Source organism: Pagrus major, chromosome 16 (genome assembly GCF_040436345.1).
Source record: "Pagrus major chromosome 16, Pma_NU_1.0".
Taxonomy (NCBI): domain Eukaryota; kingdom Metazoa; phylum Chordata; class Actinopteri; order Spariformes; family Sparidae; genus Pagrus; species Pagrus major.
The window spans coordinates 2,387,403-2,409,207 of record NC_133230.1 but is presented as its reverse complement, the minus strand read 5'-3'; the positions used below and the strand labels follow the sequence as shown (position 1 = coordinate 2,409,207).

The 21,805-nt window shown below is 41.6% G+C and overlaps 1 long non-coding RNA gene across 1 annotated transcript; it reads right to left on the bottom strand.

The window, feature by feature from the left end:
- Positions 1–3,179: 3,179 nt before the first annotated feature.
- Positions 3,180–5,164, bottom strand: LOC141010336 (uncharacterized). Its single transcript, XR_012180182.1, has 2 exons — positions 4,297–5,164; positions 3,180–3,624 (listed from the first exon to the last, which is right to left on the bottom strand). It is a non-coding gene; the product is annotated as an uncharacterized lncRNA (long non-coding RNA).
- Between the last annotated feature and the right edge of the window lie 16,641 nt (positions 5,165–21,805).

The window sequence follows — 21,805 nt, the reverse complement described above, 5'->3', positions numbered from 1 at the left end:
TATTTAACATATAAATGTTTGTAGAAAAGCAAGACACGAGGAGCGATAATAAGTGGGACACATGAGACTGATTAACTCGACTTTTTAATCATCATTTTCACAAATATGGGCAAATCAGCATGAAAATATTGACACAAACATATTGTGACATCGTCTCAAGGGGAAATTGTACACATTCACCCTTTAGCTCATCATTTCTCCTGTGTATATTGAGCCTCTGAGGAATTTTCAAGTATGCATGAAACACTAGAACTGAATCACCTCCAACATATTAAGCAGATACAAAGCTACTCGCCTGTACGTGTCCTCAAATGTCTCTTCAAAGCGACTGATCAGAGAAACTTTTCCTCCAGGTCTTTCAAAATTATGGCTTCTCACCAGTGTGGATTGCCATGTGCAGATTCAATTCACCACGAGTCTTGAAAGTCTTCCCACATGTTTGGCAAGAATACGGCTTCTCACCTGTGTGGATTCTCATGTGGACTGTTAAGCGAGCACTTTTGCCAAAAGCTTTCCCACATGTTTTGCAAGAATACGGCTTCTCACCAGTGTGGATTGCCATGTGCAGATTCAATTCACCACGAGTCTTGAAAGTCTTCCCACATGTTTGGCAAGAATACGGCTTCTCACCTGTGTGGATTCTCATGTGGACTGTTAAGCTTGCACTTCGGCTGAAAGCTTTCCCACATGTTTTGCAAGTATACGGCTTCTCACCAGTGTGGATTCTCATGTGACGTTTTATGGCACTGTTGTCATTGAAAGCTTTCCCACACGTTTTGCAAGAATACGGTGTCTCACCTGTGTGAGTTCTCATGTGGACTGTTAAGTTTGCACTTCGGCTGAAAGCTTTCCCACATGTTTTGCAAGAATATGGCTTCTCACCAGTGTGGATTGCCATGTGCACATTCAATTCAACACGAGTCTTGAAAGTCTTCCCACATGTTTGGCAAGAATACGGCTTCTCACCTGTGTGGATTCTCATGTGGACTGTTAAGTTTGCACTTCGGCTGAAAGCTTTCCCACATGTTTTGCAAGAATACGGCTTCTCACCAGTGTGGATTGCCTTGTGCAGAGTCAATTCACGACGACTCTTGAAAGTCTTCCCACATGTTTGGCAAGAATATGGCTTCTCACCTGTGTGGATTCTCATGTGAACTCTTAAGGATTCACTTTGGCTGAAAGCTTTCCCACATGTTTGGCAAGAATACGGCTTCTCACCTGTGTGGATTCTCATGTGGACTGTTAAGTGAGCACTTTGGCTGAAAGCTTTCCCACATGTTTGGCAAGAATACGACTTCTCACCTGTGTGGGTTCTTAGGTGAGCATTCAATCGGGACTTAAACTTAAAAGCCTTTCCACATGTGTCACATTTGAAAGACTTTTTACCTGGGTGAGTGTTATGGTGAATGTCTGATGAGGTAGAGTTTTTTGCATTTTCACTATGTCTTTTGCTTCCTTGATGTCTTTTCTTTTGTTTTGGCTCTCCATCTCCAGCTGATCCTGAATCTCCATGTTTTCCTCCTTTCTGATCTTGGCTCTCAGCTACATGAGAGTTGCTGGAGAGGAGCTGGTGGTCACTTTTTGGTTCTGCTTCACTGTGGTCACTTTCTTCATAAGTTGGAGTCAACATGACGGTATCCGTCTCAACCTTCAGTACAAGCTGCTCTCCCTCCCGACTGGTGCAGAGTTCCTCCTGTTCCTCTTTAATCTCTGGAGGCTCTGGGTCCTCTTGGTCCAGACTGGAGTTCCTCTCCTGGTTACAAACCTGCTGGTCAGCGAGAACCTCCTCCTCCTTACAGACATGTTGCTGTGGGAGCTCTGGAGGGACAGAGAACAAAAGGCAGAGATTATTTAATCAACCAACCAACCTTTATTTGTAGTAACTTGTATTATGTAAACCTGAGCACATTTCAATTCATCCTCAAATATGCATGTTCTTCTTCAGGAACAGCAACTGAACAGCATGCTCAGAGGTGAGTGCACTTCTCTGAGTGGTGATTAGCACCGGTATGAGTCTCGTGCATCCCTCTTGTTTGTAGCATGTAGGAGTGCGTTTCCCACTCGTTATCAATAAAATGGGCAGTCCTTGCTTCACGTAGGACTCTGTGGCCGTGAAGGGTTAGGGTCTTTTCAATCGTCTCATCATAATGAGCTGGAACATTCACAGTTAGGGCATTTAGCAGACATTTTTGTCCAAAGCAACTTACAATAAGTCCATTTGTCACACAAAAGAAACCACAACATATCACCGTTGATAAAGTAAAAAAGACAAACGATATTCAAGCCCTCATCTGAGATAAGTAGCCACACGAGGTCCTGGCTGCAGACCTCCACTGTGAGGTCACTACCGCCGCAGGCTCCACTCTCAGGCCACCTCCACTGTCAGGACAGGAAATGCACGGGATACATTTCAAAATAAAATTGCGAATACACTTCCGGTTGAATCGTTTTCCTCACAAATGTATTAATTAGTAAACACTATGACGTAAAATGTATTAATTCCTTGTCTATAGTATATATCGTTATATCGTATTTATATAGTAAACTTTTTTGTTTGTCGTTTTTGCATGAGCCCCAACGTGGGCATTTTGATTTATTCTGTCCAAATCTAGGACAAAAAGCCCGACTAATATACACTGGACAGCGTAATTTAACAACTTAGTCATTCCAAAAAACAAACGGTGGGTGATATGACTCGGGGCTCAATAGTCTATTTGTAGCCTACTACAAAGCTGAGGATCTTGAAAAGAGAAGGTCAAATAGTTGATCAATGAAAACAATGGAGGGCAGGAATAACATTGCTCAGTGCACAAATTGTCTTTAAAGTTACTACTCATATTCATAAGCCAACATCTCATAAGATGTCATTGGCCAATACATTTTATTGTGCACTATACAGTACCTCACTGCCTTTTCTTTATCATTTAACTTTGACTTTATTGCACTGCTCTTTTTCTATATATTTTTTCAATTTTTTTTCTGTTGTATTATGTATTTTTATTCTTAACCACCATAAATTTCATGTTTGGTATCATGTCTATGCTAATTATGTTCTTGTGCTGCTGGAACACCCAAGTACCACTAAATACTACACTTACTCTTGATATCTACAGTATAATCCAAGTGAATTATTAAGTGATCCATGAGAAAAACAAAAAACACACCAAGTCACAACATGATTAAATGTTCTGTAGCCCTTTATTCTTGAACACAAACTCACTCATCTGTGTGACATTCACAATAGGTCAAATAATTTCTTCTGTCCATTATTTCTTTGCAGAATTTCCACATGTCCTCAGTATTGTAAAACGTCAACTTGAAGGGCTCCAGGATTGTTTCCTTTTCATGCTCATCCACCTCTTCTTTCCACACCCTCCCATATTGCAGAGCAGCCTCAGCCTGTTTCTCCTCCCCAAGCACAGAACATCAGGCAGGTCCACTTTGGCAGACAACAGTTGTCTGTTGGCCTCAACCCGCTCTGCTGCATGTCTGCAAAAGATGTCTGTACCATAGCTGCTGCACCAACAGTATCTGACCAATAGATGCTGTGAAAAATCTTACTCCTTCCACTGGTGTGTCCACATCGGCAGGTCTGACTGAGACCTCAGCCTGCTGCTCTTCTTCCTGGAAATATATAGATAAGCAAAATGATCAGTTGTAATATTCAAAACACAAGTTCCAAAAAGAAGAAAAAGAAAAAGATCCCATCAGTCAGTCTGGAGGTCAGAGGGCCCTTCTCAGACGTCAGTCACTAAATGTGTATTTCCTTCCTCAGTATCAAAATTAAAAGTACTGATGGTGCAGAAGCTACTTCTCAGTAATTTCAGTTACTATTCGTTTTGTTTATATACTGCAGTTTACAACAGAGGTGGACAAATAAAAAAGTAAAAATGTGCCACATTTTGATTCCACTCGTGCACTTAAACAGGTGATATCACTAATTAGCTAGTCGACCTCTGGCAAAACATCATGGTGTGTTGCATCGTGTTGGTAGCTTGGCTGTCTCACATATCACGTTTGTGAGTTCAGAAAGACACGTTTACAACTTTGTGACGATGCCCAGCTGATGATAATCTCTGATAATTTACGGTGTTGATGCTAACCGCCATCGGTGAAAGTTAACTTTGACATTATCTAACTTAGCTTCAAAACAACAACCCAAGCCGACATGTAACATTCGGTAATTTGCATCATTAATAACTTCTATAACGTTATTATTTTACGGCACCTACGTTGACGAAGAACACAAAAAAACATACATTTACTTTCTGTGGATAATAAAAATCAGCAACTCACCGCTACTCGGGACACTTGCTCACTCGCTGGTCTCTCTCGAATGAAAAAGCAGGTGAAATGCAGATTTAAATGTCCTCACTTCCGGTCCTGACAGTGGAGCCTGCACCGGAAGCGACTTCACAGTGGAGGTCTGCAGCCAGGTGCCTCTCAAAGTACCCGGGTTTAGGGTTAGTTCTTCTGTGAAATATGTTCTGCTCTGTGTTTCATACCTTGGTTCCAGTGTTTGTAGCGTTTGGCAAAAAACATCATTTTCCTTGTTATTAATGTTTTGAATGTAAAATCTACATTTTTCCCAATAGTTTCCAGTTCATCTGACCGACTGTCTGAAAATCAATGCCGACATGTCTATATAATAGGTTCAATGAGACACACCTCTTTCTGTTGAGTTTTAGTGCTCCTCGTAGATTTCTGAACGCTTTGTGTGTAAAATCAGCATTTTTTGAGTGGAGTTTGGCTGCGGTCTTCTATAGAACGGAGCGCAGCCGTGCAGCGGACACTCAGAACCTCCGGAGTCCCGGAGTGGAATGAACCAACACGAGGGAAACACTCGTCTGTTCGCTCCATGTAGTGAAACGTGGCTGCGATGCATATCTCCCCCTCTATGGCCACTCCAGGGCTCTGAACATTAGTGTTGTTAAAATAATAAACTTGTCCTCACCTGTCCTGTGTAACTTTACTTGGGGTTTCCAGCAGATATCCAGCAGGACGCGCTGCCGATCGATCTCTTCCTCGTACTGGACGATAGTTGTTTTAAACACTCGGAATATTTCTTCAGCAGCAGCAGTTAGTCGCTCGTTGACAAACTCTCTCAAACTCACAACTGAACTCATTGTTCTTTAATTACTAGTTCAATAATGAGCTGCACTGTGACTCAGTACCGTCTTCCACTTCGTTCATTACACACAGGCAGCTAATGCTGCTAGCTGCTACTGTTTACTTCCGCTGGGTGTCACGCTGTTAAGCTCCGACGGGGGAAGTGCGGAGGCTTTTATTTCCGCTTCAGACTGAACACATTTTATTCAGAACCTGTTTAAAACATATCTGACTACACTTTTAAACTTCAATTAATAATTTGGATAAAAAATGTTGTCCAGTTGCTAAGCAAACTCCCAAATACTTTTATACATTTATTTATATTAATTTAATTAACTATATTTAACACCATTTTTACACAGTGTGTTTACACTATGTTTGTTGTATTCCATGTATTAAGGTGTAGATCTACTCTGCTTAATCCCACAAAGAAATGTGCCACTCTTTTCTAAACTGCTACTTTGAACTAACAGCTTACTTTTTGGTTACTTGCATGGAAGCTACTGGAAAAACTACAAGTATTTAACATATAAATGTTTATAGAAAAGCATGACACGAGGAGCGATAATAAGTGGGACACATGAGACCGATTAACTCCACTTTTTAATCATCATTTTCACAAATATGGGCAAATCAGCATGAAGATATTGACAGAAACATATTGTGACATCTTCTCAATGGGAAATTGTACACATTCACCCTTTAGCTCATCATTTCTCCTGTGTATATTGAGCCTCTGAGGAATTTTCAAGTATGCATGAAACACTAGAACTGAATCACCTCCAACATATTTAGCAGATACAAAGCTACTCGCCTGTACGTGTCCTCAAATGTCTCTTCAAAGCGACTGATCAGAGAAACTTTTCCCCCAGGTCTTTCAAAATTATGTCTTCTCACCTGTGTGGGTTCTCATGTGACGAGTTAAGTGAGCACTTTGGCCGAAAGCTTTCCCACATGTTTTGCAAGAATAAGGCTTCTCACCTGTGTGGATTCTCATGTGCAGATTCAAATCACAACGAGTCCTGAAAGTCTTCCCACATGTTTGGCAAGAATAAGGCTTCTCACCTGTGTGGATTCTCATGTGCAGATTCAAATCACCACGAGTCCTGAAAGTCTTCCCACATGTTTGGCAAGAATAAGGCTTCTCACCTGTGTGGATTCTCATGTGGACTGTTAAGTGAACACTTTGGCTGAAAGCTTTTCCACATGTTTTGCAAGAATAAGGCTTCTCACCTGTGTGAGATCTCATGTGCACATTCAATTCACGATGAGTCTTGAAAGTCTTCCCACATGTTTGGCAAGAATAAGGCTTCTCACCTGTGTGGGTTCTTAGGTGTGTATTCAATCGGGACTTAAACTTAAAAGCCTTTCCACATGTGTCACATTTGAAAGATTTTTTACCTGGGTGAGTGTTATGGTGAATGTCTGATGAGGTAGAGTTTTTTGCATTATCACTGTGACTTTTGCTTCCGTGATGTCTTTTCTTTTGTTTTGGCTCTCCATCTCCAGCTGATCCTGAATCTCCATGTTTTCCTCCTTTCTGATCTTGGCTCTCAGCCACATGAGAGTTGTTGGAGAGGAGCTGGTGGTCACTTTTTGGTTCTGCTTCACTGTGGTCACTTTCCTCATAAGTTGGAGTCAACATGACGGTATCCGTCTCAACCTTCAGTACAAGCTGCTCTCCCTCCCGACTGGTGCAGAGTTCCTCCTGTTCCTCTTTAATCTCAGGAGGCTCTGGGTCCTCTTGGTCCAGACTGGAGTTCCTCTCCTGGTTACAGACCTGCTGGTCAGCGAGAACCTCCTCCTCCTTACAGACATGTTGCTGTGGGAGCTCTGGAGGGACAGTGAACAAAAGGCAGAGATTATTTAATCAACCAATCAACCTTTATTTGTAGTAAATTGTATTATGTAAACCTGAGCACATTTCAATTCATCCTCAAATATGCATGTTCTTCTTCAGGAACAGCAACTGAACAGCAACTGAACAGCATGCTCAGAGGTGAGTGCACTTCTCTGAGTGGTGATTAGCACCGGTATGAGTCTCGTGCATCCCTCTTGTTTGTAGTATGTAGGAGTGTGTTTCCCACTCGTTATCAATAAAATGGGCAGTCCTTGCTTCACGTAGGACTCTGTCGCCGTGAAGGGTTAGGGTCTTTTCTCTCGTCTCATCATAAAGAGCTGGAACATTCACAGTTAGAGCATTTAGCAGACATTTTTGTCTAAAGCAACTTACAATAAGTCCATTTGTCACAAGAAAAAAACCACAACATATCACCGTTGATAAAGTAAAATAGACAAAAACAATATTCAAGTCCTCATCTGAGCAAAGCAGCTGGGGTTAGGGTGAAATATGTTCTGCTCTGTATTTCATACCTTGGTTCCAGTGTTTGTAGCATTTGGCAAAAACATCATTTTCCTTGTTATTAATGTTTTGAATGTAAAATCTAGGACACACCTTGTTAAAAATGGATTTTAGTGCTCCTTATATTTGTCATGAATGTTTTGAATGTAAAATCTACATTTTTCCCAATAGTTTCCAGCTCATCTGACCCACTGACTCAAAATCAATGCCGACATGTCTTCATAATAGGTTCAATGAGACACACCTCTTTCTGTTGAGTTTTAGTGCTCCTCGTATTTTTCTGAACGTTTTGTGTGTAAAATCAGCATTTTTTGAGTGGAGTTTGGCTGCGGTCTTCTATAGAACGGAGCCCAGCCGTGCAGCGGGCACTCAGAACCTCCGGAGTCCCGGAGTGGAATGAACCAACACGAGGGAAACACTCGTCTGTTCGCTCCATGTAGTGAAACGTGGCTGCGATGCATATCTCCCCCTCTATGGCCACTCCAGGGCTCTGAACATTAGTGTTGTTAAAATAATAAACTTGTCCTCACCTGTCCTGTGTAACTTTACTTGGGGTTTCCAGCAGATATCCAGCAGGACGCGCTGCCGATCGATCTCTTCCTCGTACTGGACGATAGTTGTTTTAAACACTCGGAATATTTCTTCAGCAGCAGCAGTTAGTCGCTCGTTGACAAACTCTCTCAAACTCTCAACTGAACTCATTGTTCTTTAATTACTGATTCAATAATGAGCTGCGCTGTGACTCAGTACCGTCTTCCACTTCGTTCATTACACACAGGCAGCTAATGCTGCTAGCTGCTACTGTTTACTTCCGCTGGGTGTCACGCTGTTAAGCTCCGACGGGGGAAGTGCGGAGGCTTTTATTTCCGCTTCAGACTGAACACATTTTATTCAGAACCTGTTTAAAACATATCTGACTACACTTTAAAACTTCAATAAATAATTTGGATAAAAAATGTTGTCCAGTTGTTAAGCAAACTCTCAAATACTTTTATACATTTATTTATATTAATTTAATTAACTATATTTAACACCATTCTTATACTGTTTTTACAGTGTGTTTACACTATGTTTGTTGTACTCCTTATTCTAAGGTGTAGATCTACTCTGCTTAATTCTACAGAAGCCCTAAAGGGCCATGCATTCATACATTTTATTTCCTCCGTTTTCCCGTGATATCAATATCAATTTTTTCAAATCAATTTATTTAATCTCATTACTGCAGTAGTGGCTTGTACACACAGTTACCATTGGTTCTCCACAGTAAAACAAACCTCCACAGACAACGACATACGGTTAAATATATTTATTTTCATTTAAGTAAATGAGATGGCAACTAAAAAAGATTAACATGTAACAGAAAGACGGTGAGTCTGTAATGACTAATGTAATGAGTTTATGAATGAAATATGGGCGGATGGTGAAATTGCAGGTAGGGTGAAAGCAGTTAAATATTAAGAGAAAAGTTTGATGCTAACAGAGCCCTGACCAAATTTCTCCTGAACTTAAAGAATCTTCTTTCGTTGGAAACCGCTCACACGGTTTCTTAAACAGCCTGTAACGTATTTGTTAATGATGATGAAGAGGATGACGATGATGATGGTCTTCTTCAGTCGCTCTGAGTGGTGATTCTTAGGCTCTGACTGATGAACTACTTTAACTTATTATTATTAGAATTCAAGTCTAAAACTCACAGAAACTAACTAAAACTAAACTAACATTTTTAATGTTTGAAATTGTGTTGATTTAATTCACTGCAAAATTTGAAAGTCTTCCCATGTGTTGCAAGAAAACAGTTCCTCACGTGTGTGGACCATCATGTGTTGAGTTAAGTGAGTACCAAGCCCGAAAGCCTTCCCACAAATATCACAGGTAAAAGGCTTCTCACGTGTGTGGGTTCTCATGTGGGTTGTTAAGTGAGTACTTGTGCGGAAAGTCTTCCCACATGTTTGGCAAGAATACGGTTTCTCACCTGTGTGGATTCTCACGTGGCCTGTTAAGTCAGCACTTCGAGCGAAAGCTTTCCCACATGTTTTGCAAGTATATGGCTTCTCACCTGTGTGGATTCTCATGTGGACTGTTAAGTGAGTACTTGTGCGGAAAGTCTTCCCACATGTTTGGCAAGAATACGGTTTCTCACCTCTGTGGACCATCATGTGTCGAGTTAAGTGAGTACCAAGCCCGAAAGCCGTCCCACAAATATCACAGGTAAAAGGCTTCTCACCTGTGTGGATTCTCATGTGGGCTGCTAAGTGAGTACTTGTGCGGAAAGTCTTCCCACATGTTTGGCAAGAATACGGTTTCTCACCTGTGTGGATTCTCATGTGGACTGTTAAGTCAGCACATCGAACGAAAGCTTTCCCACATGTTTTGCAAGAATACGGTTTGTCACCAGTGTGGGTTCTCATGTGGACTGTTAAGGATTCACTTCGGCTGAAAGCTTTCCCACATGTTTTGCAAGTATACGGTTTGTCACCAGTGTGGGTTCTCATGTGGACTGTTAAGTTTGCAATTTGGCTGAAAGCTTTCCCACATGTTTTGCAAGTATACGGTTTCTCACCTGTGTGGGTTCTCATGTGAACTATTAAGTTACTGTTTTTATTGAAAGTCTTCCCACATGTTTGGCAAGAATACGGTGTCTCACCTGTGTGGGTTCTCATGTGGACTGTTAGGTCAGCACTTTGGTTGAAAGCTTTCCCACATGTTTTGCAAGTATAAGGCTTCTCACCTGTGTGGGTTCTTAGGTGAGCATTCAATCGGGACGCAAACTTAAAAGCCTTTCCACATGTGTCACATTTGAAAGACTTTTTACCTGGGTGAGTGTTATGGCGAATGTCTGATGAGGTAGAGTTTTTTGCATCATCACTGTGACTTTTGCGTCCGTGATGTCTTTTCTTTTGTTTTGGCTCTCCATCTCCAGCTGATCCTGACCCTCCATGTTTTCCTCCTTTCTGATCTTGGCTCTCAGCTACATGAGAGTTGTTAGAGAGGAGCTGGTGGTCACTTTTTGGTTCTGCTTCACTGTGGTCACTTTCCTCATAAGTTGGAGTCAACATGACGGTATCCGTCTCAACCTTCAGTACAAGCTGCTCTCCCTCCCGACTGGTGCAGAGTTCCTCCTGTTCCTCTTTAATCTCTGGAGGCTCTGGGTCCTCTTGGTCCAGACTGGAGTTCCTCTCCTGGTTACAAACCTGCTGGTCAGCGAGAACCTCCTCCTCCTTACAGACATGTTGCTGTGGGAGCTCTGGAGGGACAGAAAACAAAAGGCAGAGATTATTTAATTAACCAATCAACCTTTATTTGTAGTAACTTGTCTTATGTAAACCTGAGCACATTTCAATTCATCCTTAAATATGCATGTTCTTCTTCAGGAACAGCAACTGAACAGCAACTGAACAGCATGCTCAGAGGTGAGTGCACTTCTCTGAGTGGTGATTAGCACCAGGATGAGTCTCCTGCATCCCTCTTGTTTGTAGCATGTAGGAGTGCGTTTCCCGCTCGTTATCAATAAAATGGGCAGTCTTTGCTTCACGTAGGACTCTGTGGCCCGTGAAGTCCATCCATCGCAGGTGAGCACAATTCTCTCTGCAGACTGGAGCGATCCTCCACCTTTCCTCTCGTCTCATCATAAAGAGCTGGAATAGCTTCTTCTGTGAAATATGTTCTGCTCTGTATTTCATACCTTTGTTCCAGTGTTTGTACCATTTGGTTAAAAAAACATAATTTTCCTTGTCATGAATGTTTGGATGTAAAATCTACATTTTTTTCAATAGTGTCCAGCTCATCTGACCCACTGACTCAAAATCAATGACGACATGTCTTCATAATAGGTTCAATGAGACACACCTCTTTCTGTTGAGTTTTAGTGCTCCTCATATTGTTCTGAACGTTTTGTGTAAAATCAGCATTTTTTGAGTGGTGTTTCGCTGCGGTCTTCTATAGAACAGAGCCCGGCCGTGCAGCGACTGCAGTCAAGCTCGCTCCACTCCGAAAACCCCGGTCAAACTAGCCCCCAGTTAATTTGTGGTGACTGTATATACTACATTTTACGGTAATGCAGTGTAAGAACAGAATTCAAAATAAAAGCACCGACCTATGAACGCAATTTTCAATTTCACATTAATTCAGTCAGTCAGTCTGTTAAATAATTATTGAATTAATTAAACGATAAGTTAATTAATTAACTGAGCATTTAAGGAATTAATTCATTGATTATTTACGTAAATCATTTTACCAGCCTAATTCTGATCACATTGAAGCCTTAGAAGATGGAGACCATGGCATTTCATCTGTGTGAATAATTAGTCCAACGTAAAAATAAACATAATATCAGGAGCTTCTGATGAATACTTGACTTAATAGTCAAATATTTTCAATATTTCCCTCACATTCAGATTTACGTTAAAGAAAACTATCTGTTTCCACAGACTAATTTTAATTCAGACTAATAGTGGTCATCCATAGAGTTTCACTCATTTCTGATGTGGAATTTCAAAATTAAAGCCCTCTAAAATGTCAAATATTTTCAATGTTTCCCTTTAAATTCAGATTGATTTTTCAAGGAAACTACCTATTTCCACGGACTAATTTTATTTCAGACTTATAGTTCTCCACCTCAGAGAGTCAATCAGACAGTAGCAGAAGCTTCTGATGTGGAATTTCAAAATTAAAGCCCTTTTATAGGTGAAATTGTTTTCAATATTTCCATATGAATTCACATTTATGACTGTCTGAGGTGGAGAACTATCATTCTGAACTGAAATTATTTTGTGGAAACAGGTAGTTTTCTTTAACATAAATCTGAATCTGTATGGATTCTCATGTGAACTGATGAGTTTGCACTTCGGTTGAAAGATTTCCCACATGTTTTGCAAGTATAAGCTTTTTCACCTGTGTGGGTTCTCATGTGGACTCTCAAGTGAGCAGGACACTTAAAATCTTTCCTACATGTTTGGCAAGAATAAGGCTTCTCACCTGTGTGGGTTCTTAGGTGAGCATTCAATAGGGACTTAATCTGAAAAGCCTTTCCCCATGTGTCACATTTGAAAGACGTTTTACCTGGGTGAGTGTTATGGTGAATGTCTGATGAGGTAGAGTTTTTTGCATTATCACTGACTTTTGCGTCCGTGATGTCTTTTCTTTTGTTTTGGCTCTCCATCTCCAGCTGATCCTGAATCTCCATGTTTTCTTCCTTTCTGATCTTGGCTCTCAGCTACATGAGAGTTGTTGGAGAGGAGCTGGTGGTCACTTTTTGGTTCTGCTTCACTGTGGTCACTTTCCTCATAAGTTGGAGTCAACATGACAGTATCCGTCTCAACCTTCAGTACAAGCTGCTCTCCCTCCCGACTGGTGCAGAGTTCCTCCTGTTCCTCTTTAATCTCTGGAGGCTCTGGGTCCTCTTGGTCCAGACTGGAGTTCCTCTCCTGGTTACAGACCTGCTGGTCAGCGAGAACCTCCTCCTCCTTACAGACATGTTGCTGTGGGAGCTCTGGAGGGACAGAGAACAAAAGGCAGAGATTATTTAATCAACCAATCAACCTTTATTTGTAGTAACTTGTATTATGTAAACCTGAACACATTTCAATTCATCCTCAAATATGCATGTTCTTCTTCAGGAACAGCAACTGAACAGCAACTGAACAGCATGCTCAGAGGTGAGTGCACTTCTCTGAGTGGTGATTAGCACCGGTATGAGTCTCGTCCCTCTTGTTTGTAGCATGTAGGAGTGCGTTTCCCACTCGTTATCAATAAAATGGGCAGTCCTTGCTTCACGTAGGACTCTGTGGCCCGTGAAGTCCATCCATCGCAAGTGAGCACAATTCTCTCTGCAGACTGGAGCGATCCTCCACCTTTCCTCTCGTCTCATCATAAAGAGCTGGAAAAGCTTCTTCTGTGAAATATTTTCTGCTCTGTATTTCATACCTTGGTTCCAGTGTTTGTACCATTTGGCAAAAAACATCATTTTCCTTGTTATTAATGTTTTGAATGTAAAATCTAGGACACACCTTGTTAAATGGATTTTAGTGCTCCTTATACTTGTCATGAATGTTTTGAATGTAAAATCTACATTGTTCCCAATAGTTTCCAGCTCATTTGACCCGCTGACTCAAAATCAATGCCGACATGTCTTCATAATAGGTTCAATGAGACCCACCTCTTTCTGTTGAGTTTCAGTGCTCCTCGAAGTTTTCTGAACGCTTTGTGTGTAAAATCAGCATTTTTTGAGTGGAGTTTGGCTGCGGGCTTCTATAGAACGGAGCCCAGCCGTGCAGCGGGCACTCAGAACCTCCGGAGTCCCGGAGTGGAATGAACCAACACGAGGGAAACACTCGTCTGTTCGCTCCGTGTAGTGAAACGTGGCTGCGATGCATATCTCCCCCTCTATGGCCACTCCAGGGCTCTGAACATTAGTGTTGTTAAAATAATAAACTTGTCCTCACCTGTCCTGTGTAACTTTACTTGGGGTTTCCAGCAGATATCCAGCAGGACGCGCTGCCGATCGATCTCTTCCTCGTACTGGACGATAGTTGTTTTAAACACTCGGAATATTTCTTCAGCAGCAGCAGTTAGTCGCTCGTTGACAAACTCTCTCAAACTCTCAACTGAACTCATTGTTCTTTAATTACTAATTCAATAATGAGCTGCGCTGTGACTCAGTACCGTCTTCCACTTCGTTCATTACACACAGGCAGCTAATGCTGCTAGCTGCTACTGTTTACTTCCGCTGGGTGTCACACTGTTAAGCTCCGACGGGGGGAGTGCGGAGGCTTTTATTTCCGCTTCAGACTGAACACATTTTATTCAGAACCTGTTTAAAACATATCTGACTACACTTTTAAACTTCAATAAATAATTTGGATAAAAAATGTTGTCCAGTTGTTAAGCAAACTCTCAAATACTTTTATACATTTATTTATATTAATTTAATTAACTATATTTAACACCATTCTTATACTGTTTTTACACAGTGTGTTTACACTATGTTTGTTGTACTCCTTGTATTAAGGTGTAGATCTACTCTGCTTAATTCTACAGAAGCCCTAAAGGGCCATGCATTCATACATTTTATTTCCTCTGTTTTCCCGTGATATCAATATACATTTTTTCAAATCAATGTATTTAATCTCATTACTGCAGTAGTGGCTTCTACACACAGTTACCATTGGTTCACAGTAAAACAAACCTCCACAGACAACGACATACGGTTAAATATATTTATTTTCATTTAAGTAAATGAGATGGCAACCAAACAAGATTAACACGTAACCAGAAAGACGGTGAGTCTGTAATGACTAATGTAATGAGTTTATGAATGAAATATGGGCGGATGGTGAAATTGCAGGTAGGGTGAAAGCAGTTAAATATTAAGAGAAAAGTTTGATGCTAACAGAGCCCTGACCAAATTTCTCCTGAACTTAAAGAATCTTCTTTCGTTGGAAACCGCTCACACGGTTTCTTAAACAGCCTGTTGCTGTAACATCTTTGTTAATGATGATGGATATGATGAAGATGATGACGATGATGATGGTCTTCTTCAGTCGCTCTGAGTGGTGATTCTTAGGCTCTGATTTCACTACAAAATTTGAAAGTCTTCCCACATGTGTTGCAAGAATACGGTTCCTCACGTGTGTGAGTTCTCATGTGGACTGTTAAGTTACTGTGTTGTTTGAAAGTCTTCCCACGTTTTGCAAGAATACGGCGTCTCACCTGTGTGGACCATCATGTGATGGGTTAAGTGAGTACCAAGCCCAAAAGCCATCCCACAAATATCACAGGTAAAAGGCTTCTCACCTGTGTGGATTCTCATGTGGGCTGTTAAGTGAGTACTTCTGCGGAAAGTCTTCCCACATGTTTGGCAAGAACACGGTTTCTCGCCCGTGTGGATCCTCATGTGAACTCTTAAGGATTCACTTCGGCTGAAAGCTTTCCCACATTTGTTGCAAGTATACGGCTTCTCACCTGTGTGGATTCTCATGTGAACTGTTAAGTTACAGTTTTTATTGAAAGTCTTCCCACATGCTTGGCAAGAATACGGTGTCTCACCTGTGTGGGTTCTCATGTGGACTTTTAAGTCAGCACTTCGAGCGAAGGCTTTCCCACATATTTTGCAAGAAAATGGTTTCTCACCTGTGTGGGTTCTCATGTGAACTCTTAAGGATTCACTTCGGCTGAAAGCTTTCCCACATGTTTGGCAAGAATAAGGCTTCTCACCAGTGTGGATTCTCATGTGAACTGGTAAGTGAGCACTTCGGCTGAAAGTCTTCCCACATGTTTGGCAAGAATAAGGTTTCTCACCAGTGTGGATTCTTATGTGACGTGTTAAGTGAGCACTTCGGCTGAAAGTATTCAGCTGGGTGTCACGCTGTTAAGCTCCGACGGGGGAAGTGCGGAGGCTTTTATTTCCGCTTCAGACTGAACACATTTTATTCAGAACCTGTTTAAAACATATCTGACTACACTTTTAAACTTCAATAAATAATTTGGACAAAAAATGTTGTCCAGTTGTTAAGCAAACTCCCAAATACTTTTATACATTTATTTATATGAATTTAATTAACTATATTTAACACCATTTTTATACTGTTTTTACACAGTGTGTTTACACTATGTTTGTTGTACTCCTTGAATTAAGGTGTAGATCAACTCTACTTAATCCCACAAAGAAATGTGCCACTCTTTTCTAAGCTGCTACTTTGAACTAACAGCTTACTTTTTGGTTACTTACATGGAAGCTACTGGAAAAACTACAAGTATTTAACATATAAATGTTTATAGAAAAGCATGACACGAGAAGCGATAATAAGTGGGACACATGAAATTGATTAACTCGACTTTTTAATCATCATTTTCACAAATATGGGCAAATCAGCATGAAGATATTGACACACAAACACATTGTGACATCTTCTCAAGGGGAAATTGTACACATTCAGCTTTCAGCTCATCATTTCTCCTGTGTATATTGAGCATATGAGGATTTTTCAATTATGCATGAAACACTAGAACTGAATCACCTCCAACATATTTTGCAAATAAAAAGCTACTCGCCTGTACATGTCCTCAAATGTCTCTTCAAAGTGACTGATCAGAGTAACTTTTCCTCTAGGTCTTGCAAAATTATGGCTTCTCACCTGTGTGGATTCTCATGTGGACTGTTAAGTTTGCACTTCAGTTGAAAGCCTCTGTCGTGTCTCGATTTCTTATTTTTTGATTGTTCAAAAAGGTTTTTCCGAGTTTCAAAAAGTCACCAATGAAAAGGAAATAATCTCCAGGACTCCTCTAAAGCTGAGTGCAGTAATGTTTGATGTCGACAATTAAAACATGAGATCTCGCAGACAAAAGCTCATCAAAAAGACCCAAATTCTCAATGCAAAATATACTCCTTATATTCACTAAGATGGGGGTCGGGCACCACCGTTTATCCAATCCTTGCTCTATCCTTTGTCTATGTATCAAATTTTGCTGCCTCAGGTATTTCCCTGCACGAGACTAAACATGTGCCCACCCATGTCAACATTGGTCAAGACAACCTCCTCACTGCGCATACGCTTTGAAGTCCCTTTGCAGCTGGTATCCTGGACTTCCCCTGCACATCTTATCTACTGTGTCTAATTCTCCTCCTTGATGTGTTCCACTGCCCTACTGACTGCATTTCTTTTAAAAATAATAATAAAAGTGTGGTATATTTGGTTACATGATTTCACTCCAAGTTAAAACAATTCAGTAGTTTAATCATCAATTCAATCAATAGATGCATGTTCAATCAACTAGTGCAGAGCAATACATGTTTTAACCATTCATTTATGATTCATTCACATTTTGATTAGATTATTTAACATCTCTGTACTTGTTAGCAGTTGTCATTAACCACTAACTACTTACTTATGGTTATATTACACTACACTTCCCCACATGTTTTGCAAGTATACGGCTTCTCACCTGTGTGAGTTCTCCTTTGACATGTTATGGCACTGCTGTCCTTGAAAGTCTTCCCACATGTTTTGCAAGAATAGGGTGTCTCACCTGTGTGGATTCTCATGTGAACTGTTAAGTGAGCACGAACCCCGAAAGCCATCCCACAAATTTCACAGGTAAAAGGCTTCTCACCTGTGTGGGTTCTCATGTGGACTGTTAAGTTTGCACTTTGGCTGAAAGCTTTTCCACATGTTTTGCAAGTATACGGCTTCTCACCTGTGTGGATTCTCATGTGCAGATTCAATTCAACACGAGTCTTGAAAGCTTTTCCACATGTTTTGCAAGAATAAGGCTTCTCACCTGTGTGGATTCTCATGTGATTTTTTATGGCAGTGTTGTCCCCGAAAGTCTTCCCACATGTTTTGCAAGAATACGGTTTCTCACCAGTGTGGATTCTCATGTGAAGAGTTAAGTGAGCATGACACCTGAAATCTTTCCCACATGTTTGGCAAGAATACAGCTTCTCACCTGTGTGGGTTCTCATGTGGACTGTTAAGTGAGCACTTCGAGTGAAAGCTTTCCCACATGTTTTGCAAGTATACGGCTTCTCACCTGTGTGGATTCTCATGTGCTGATTCAATTCAGCTTGAGTCTTGAAAGTCTTCCCACATGTTTGGCAAGAATACGGCTTCTCACCTGTGTGGATTCTCATGTGGACTGTTAAGTGAACACTTTGGCTGAAAGCTTTCCCACATGTTTTGCAAGTATACGGTTTCTCACCTGTGTGGCTTCTCATGTGGACTGTTAAGGATGAATTTAGTCTGTAAGCTTTCCCACATGTTTTGCAAGGGTACGGCTTCTCATCTGTGTGGGTTCTCATGTGGACCTTTAAGTGAGCACTTCGGTTGAAAGCCTTCTCACATACTTGGCAAGAATAAGGCTTCTCACCTGTGTGGGTTCTCATGTGGACTGTTAAGGATGAATTTAGGCTGTAAGCTTTCCCACATGTTTTGCAAGGGTACGGCTTCTCACCTGTGTGGGTTCTCATGTGGACCTTTAAGTGAGCACTTCGGTTGTAAGCCTTCTCACATACTTGGCAAGAATAAGGCTTCTCACCTGTGTGGGTTCTCATGTGGACTGTTAAGGATGAATTTAGGCTGTAAGCTTTCCCACATGGTTTGCAAGTATACGGCTTCTCACTTGTGTGGGTTCTCATGTGGACTCTTAAGTGAGCACTTCGGCTGAAAGCTTTCCCACATGTTTGGCAAGAATAAGGCTTCTCACCTGTGTGGGTTCTCATGTGTGTATTCAATAGGGACTTAAAATTAAAAGCCTTTCCACATGTGTCACATTTGAAAGACTTTTTACCTGGGTGAGTGTTATGGTGAATGTCTGATGAGGTAGAGTTTTTTGCATTATCACTGTGACTTTTGCTTCCGTGATGTCTTTTCTTTTGTTTTGGCTCTCCATCTCCAGCTGATCCTGAATCTCCATGTTTTCCTCCTTTCTGATCTTGGCTCTCAGCTACATGAGAGTTGTTAGAGAGGAGCTGGTGGTCACTTTCTGGTTCTGCTTCACTGTTGTCACTTTCCTCATAAGTTGGGGTCAACATGGCGGCATCCGTCTCAACCTTCAGTACAAGCTGCTCTCCCTCCCGACTGGTGCAGAGTTCCTCCTGTTCCTCTTTAATCTCTGGAGGCTCTGGGTCCTCTTGGTCCAGACTGGAGTTCCTCTCCTGGTTACGGACCTGCTGGTCAGCGAGAACCTCCTCCTCCTTACAGACATGTTGCTGTGGGATCTCTGGAGGGACAGAAAACAAAAGGCAGAGATTATTTAATCAACCAATCAACCTTTATTTGTAGTAACTTGTATTATGTAAACCTGAGCACATTTCAATTCTTCCTCAAATATGCATGTTCTTCTTCAGGAACAGCAACTGAACAGCAACTGAACAGCAACTGAACAGCATGCTCAGAGGTGAGTGCACTTCTCTGAGTGGTGATTAGCACCGGTATGAGTCTCGTCCCTCTTGTTTGTAGTATGTAGGAGTCTGTTTCCCGCTCGTTATCAATAAAATGGGCAGTCCTTGCTTCACGTAGGACTCTGTGGCCCGTGAAGTCCATCCATCGCAGGTGAGCACAATTCTCTCTGCAGACTGGAGCGATCCTCCACCTTTCCTCTCGTCTCATCATAAAGAGCTGGAAAAGCTTCTTCTGTGAAATATGTTCTGCTCTGTATTTCATACCTTGGTTCCAGTGTTTATAGCATTTGGCAAAAAACATCATTTTCCTTGTTATTAATGTTTTGACTGTAAAATCTACATTGTTCCCAATAGTTTCCAGCTCATCTGACCCCAGTGCCGGATTGGGAACTCGGGCAAACCGGGCATTGTCCCGGTGGCCTGCGAGGCTTTCTGGCCTACTGGCCTGCGTTATTTTTATTTATTTTATTTATTTTACGACGTGAAATATAATAACAATTTAACATACCGTTGTAGGCGAATGACGATATATAAGCCCTCCTATTGGTGCATAAACTGGTAGCTCGGCCCATTGTTCATGACTGATGTAGCTGCTGGACCAATGAGCTGAGGGCAGGGTCTGCCCGGCAGGTCCCCTCCCTCTCGGGCTACAAGGTGCCTGTAAAAACAGCTAAGACCGAGCGTGATAAAAAGTAGTTTATAGTAGCTTATCTGACCATGGATGGCAAAAAGAGAAAGGGTGGCGCTGAAAGAGCTAGGGACCAAAAGAGAATGGCCCTCCAGGTGGATGCTGCAAAATGTAGAAAAATATTCGATATGTTTGCATCTTCTGGACGCGGAGATTCAACATCTGCGGCAGCTTCAAGTGGCGGAGAAGGTCAACAGGTGGACCCGGGGAGCACTACGGCCATGATCACTGTGAGTATAATTGATAAACTGCAACCTAACTGGTTCATAAATCAGATATCTGTGTAAGACAGAGATGGACATCTGTCACACCTGTCTCTGTCATCACTCAGTTATGTATTATAATTGGATATTAATTTCATTGGTGCTAACTCTGCCAGTCATGTAACCTAGCCATTAAGCAATGCAACCTGGGCAAATGGTGTGCATGCTAGCTAGCAGGCAGGTTGTTTCATCATGGCTAGTTGGACTGGCAGTTTGATGGATTTATTTCGCCTCTGACCTGAAATTAAGTTCTCTTGCACATCTGTCATTAAGAGGGGGTGAAGTGTCGTCTACCGGGGTCACTCATACATCTGTCATTAAGATGGCAGAGGTGGGGGTGTTGGAATATTTGTACTTATGGGTGTGAAGTACTGTGTACTCATATCATTACTACTGTCTATACTGTACATACCTACCATAGTACTATACTGTAAATACCCTAGTGTACTCATATCATTACTACTATCTATACTGTACATACCTACCATAGTACTATACTGTAAATACCCTAGTGTACTCATATCATTACTACTGTCTATACTGTACATACCTACCATAGTACTATACTGTAAATACCCTAGTGTACTCATATCACATGTCAGTCCTATGGATGTGTTTTCAAATATTTTAATCAAGGAACTTTGGGGTGTGTTGGTCCATCAGGTTGATTCAACATCCGCAGAGAAGTGTGCAAGTGAGAAGAGGGAAAAGTTGAGAGAACCAGAAGAGCAAGAGAAAGAGTTGGTAGAAAAAGTCATAGAGACAGGGACGGAAGATGTTATTATATAATTTCTATTTATTCTTAGATGTAAGTATCGAAGCTGAATGAAATTACCCACCCCGAATAAATGAATGAAATAAATAAATAAATACCCCCCCCAAAAAAAACAAAAAAAAAACAGGTGGTGGCCTGGCCTAAGTAAAAAATGCCCGGCCTAAAAAAATGGCCCAGTCCAGCCCTGTCTGACCCACTGACTCAAAATCAATGCCGACATGTCTTCATAATAGGTTCAATGAGACACACCTCTTTCTGTTGAGTTTTAGTGCTCCTCGTATTTTTCTGAACGTTTTGTGTGTAAAATCAGCATTTTTTGAGTGGAGTTTGGCTGCGGTCTTCTATAGCAGCAGCCCGACACCTACGTCAGGATGCTGTTTGTGGACTTTAGCTCAGCTTTCAACACCGTCATCCCAGACAAGCTGGCGATGAAGCTACACGCCGTGCGTCTGCCTGCGTCACTGTGCCACTGGATCAGAGACTTCCTCACCAACAGGCCTCAGGTGGTGAGAATAGGGAACAAAACATCATCCCCTCTGGTCCTCAGCACGGGCACGCCACAGGGGTGTGTGCTCAGCCCAGCCCTCTTCACCCTGTTCACTCACGACTGTGCTGCCATCCACCCCACCAACACAGTCGTGAAGTTCGCGGACGACACTACAGTAGTGGGCCTCATCTCAGAGAACAACGAGACCCACTACAGAGAGGAGAT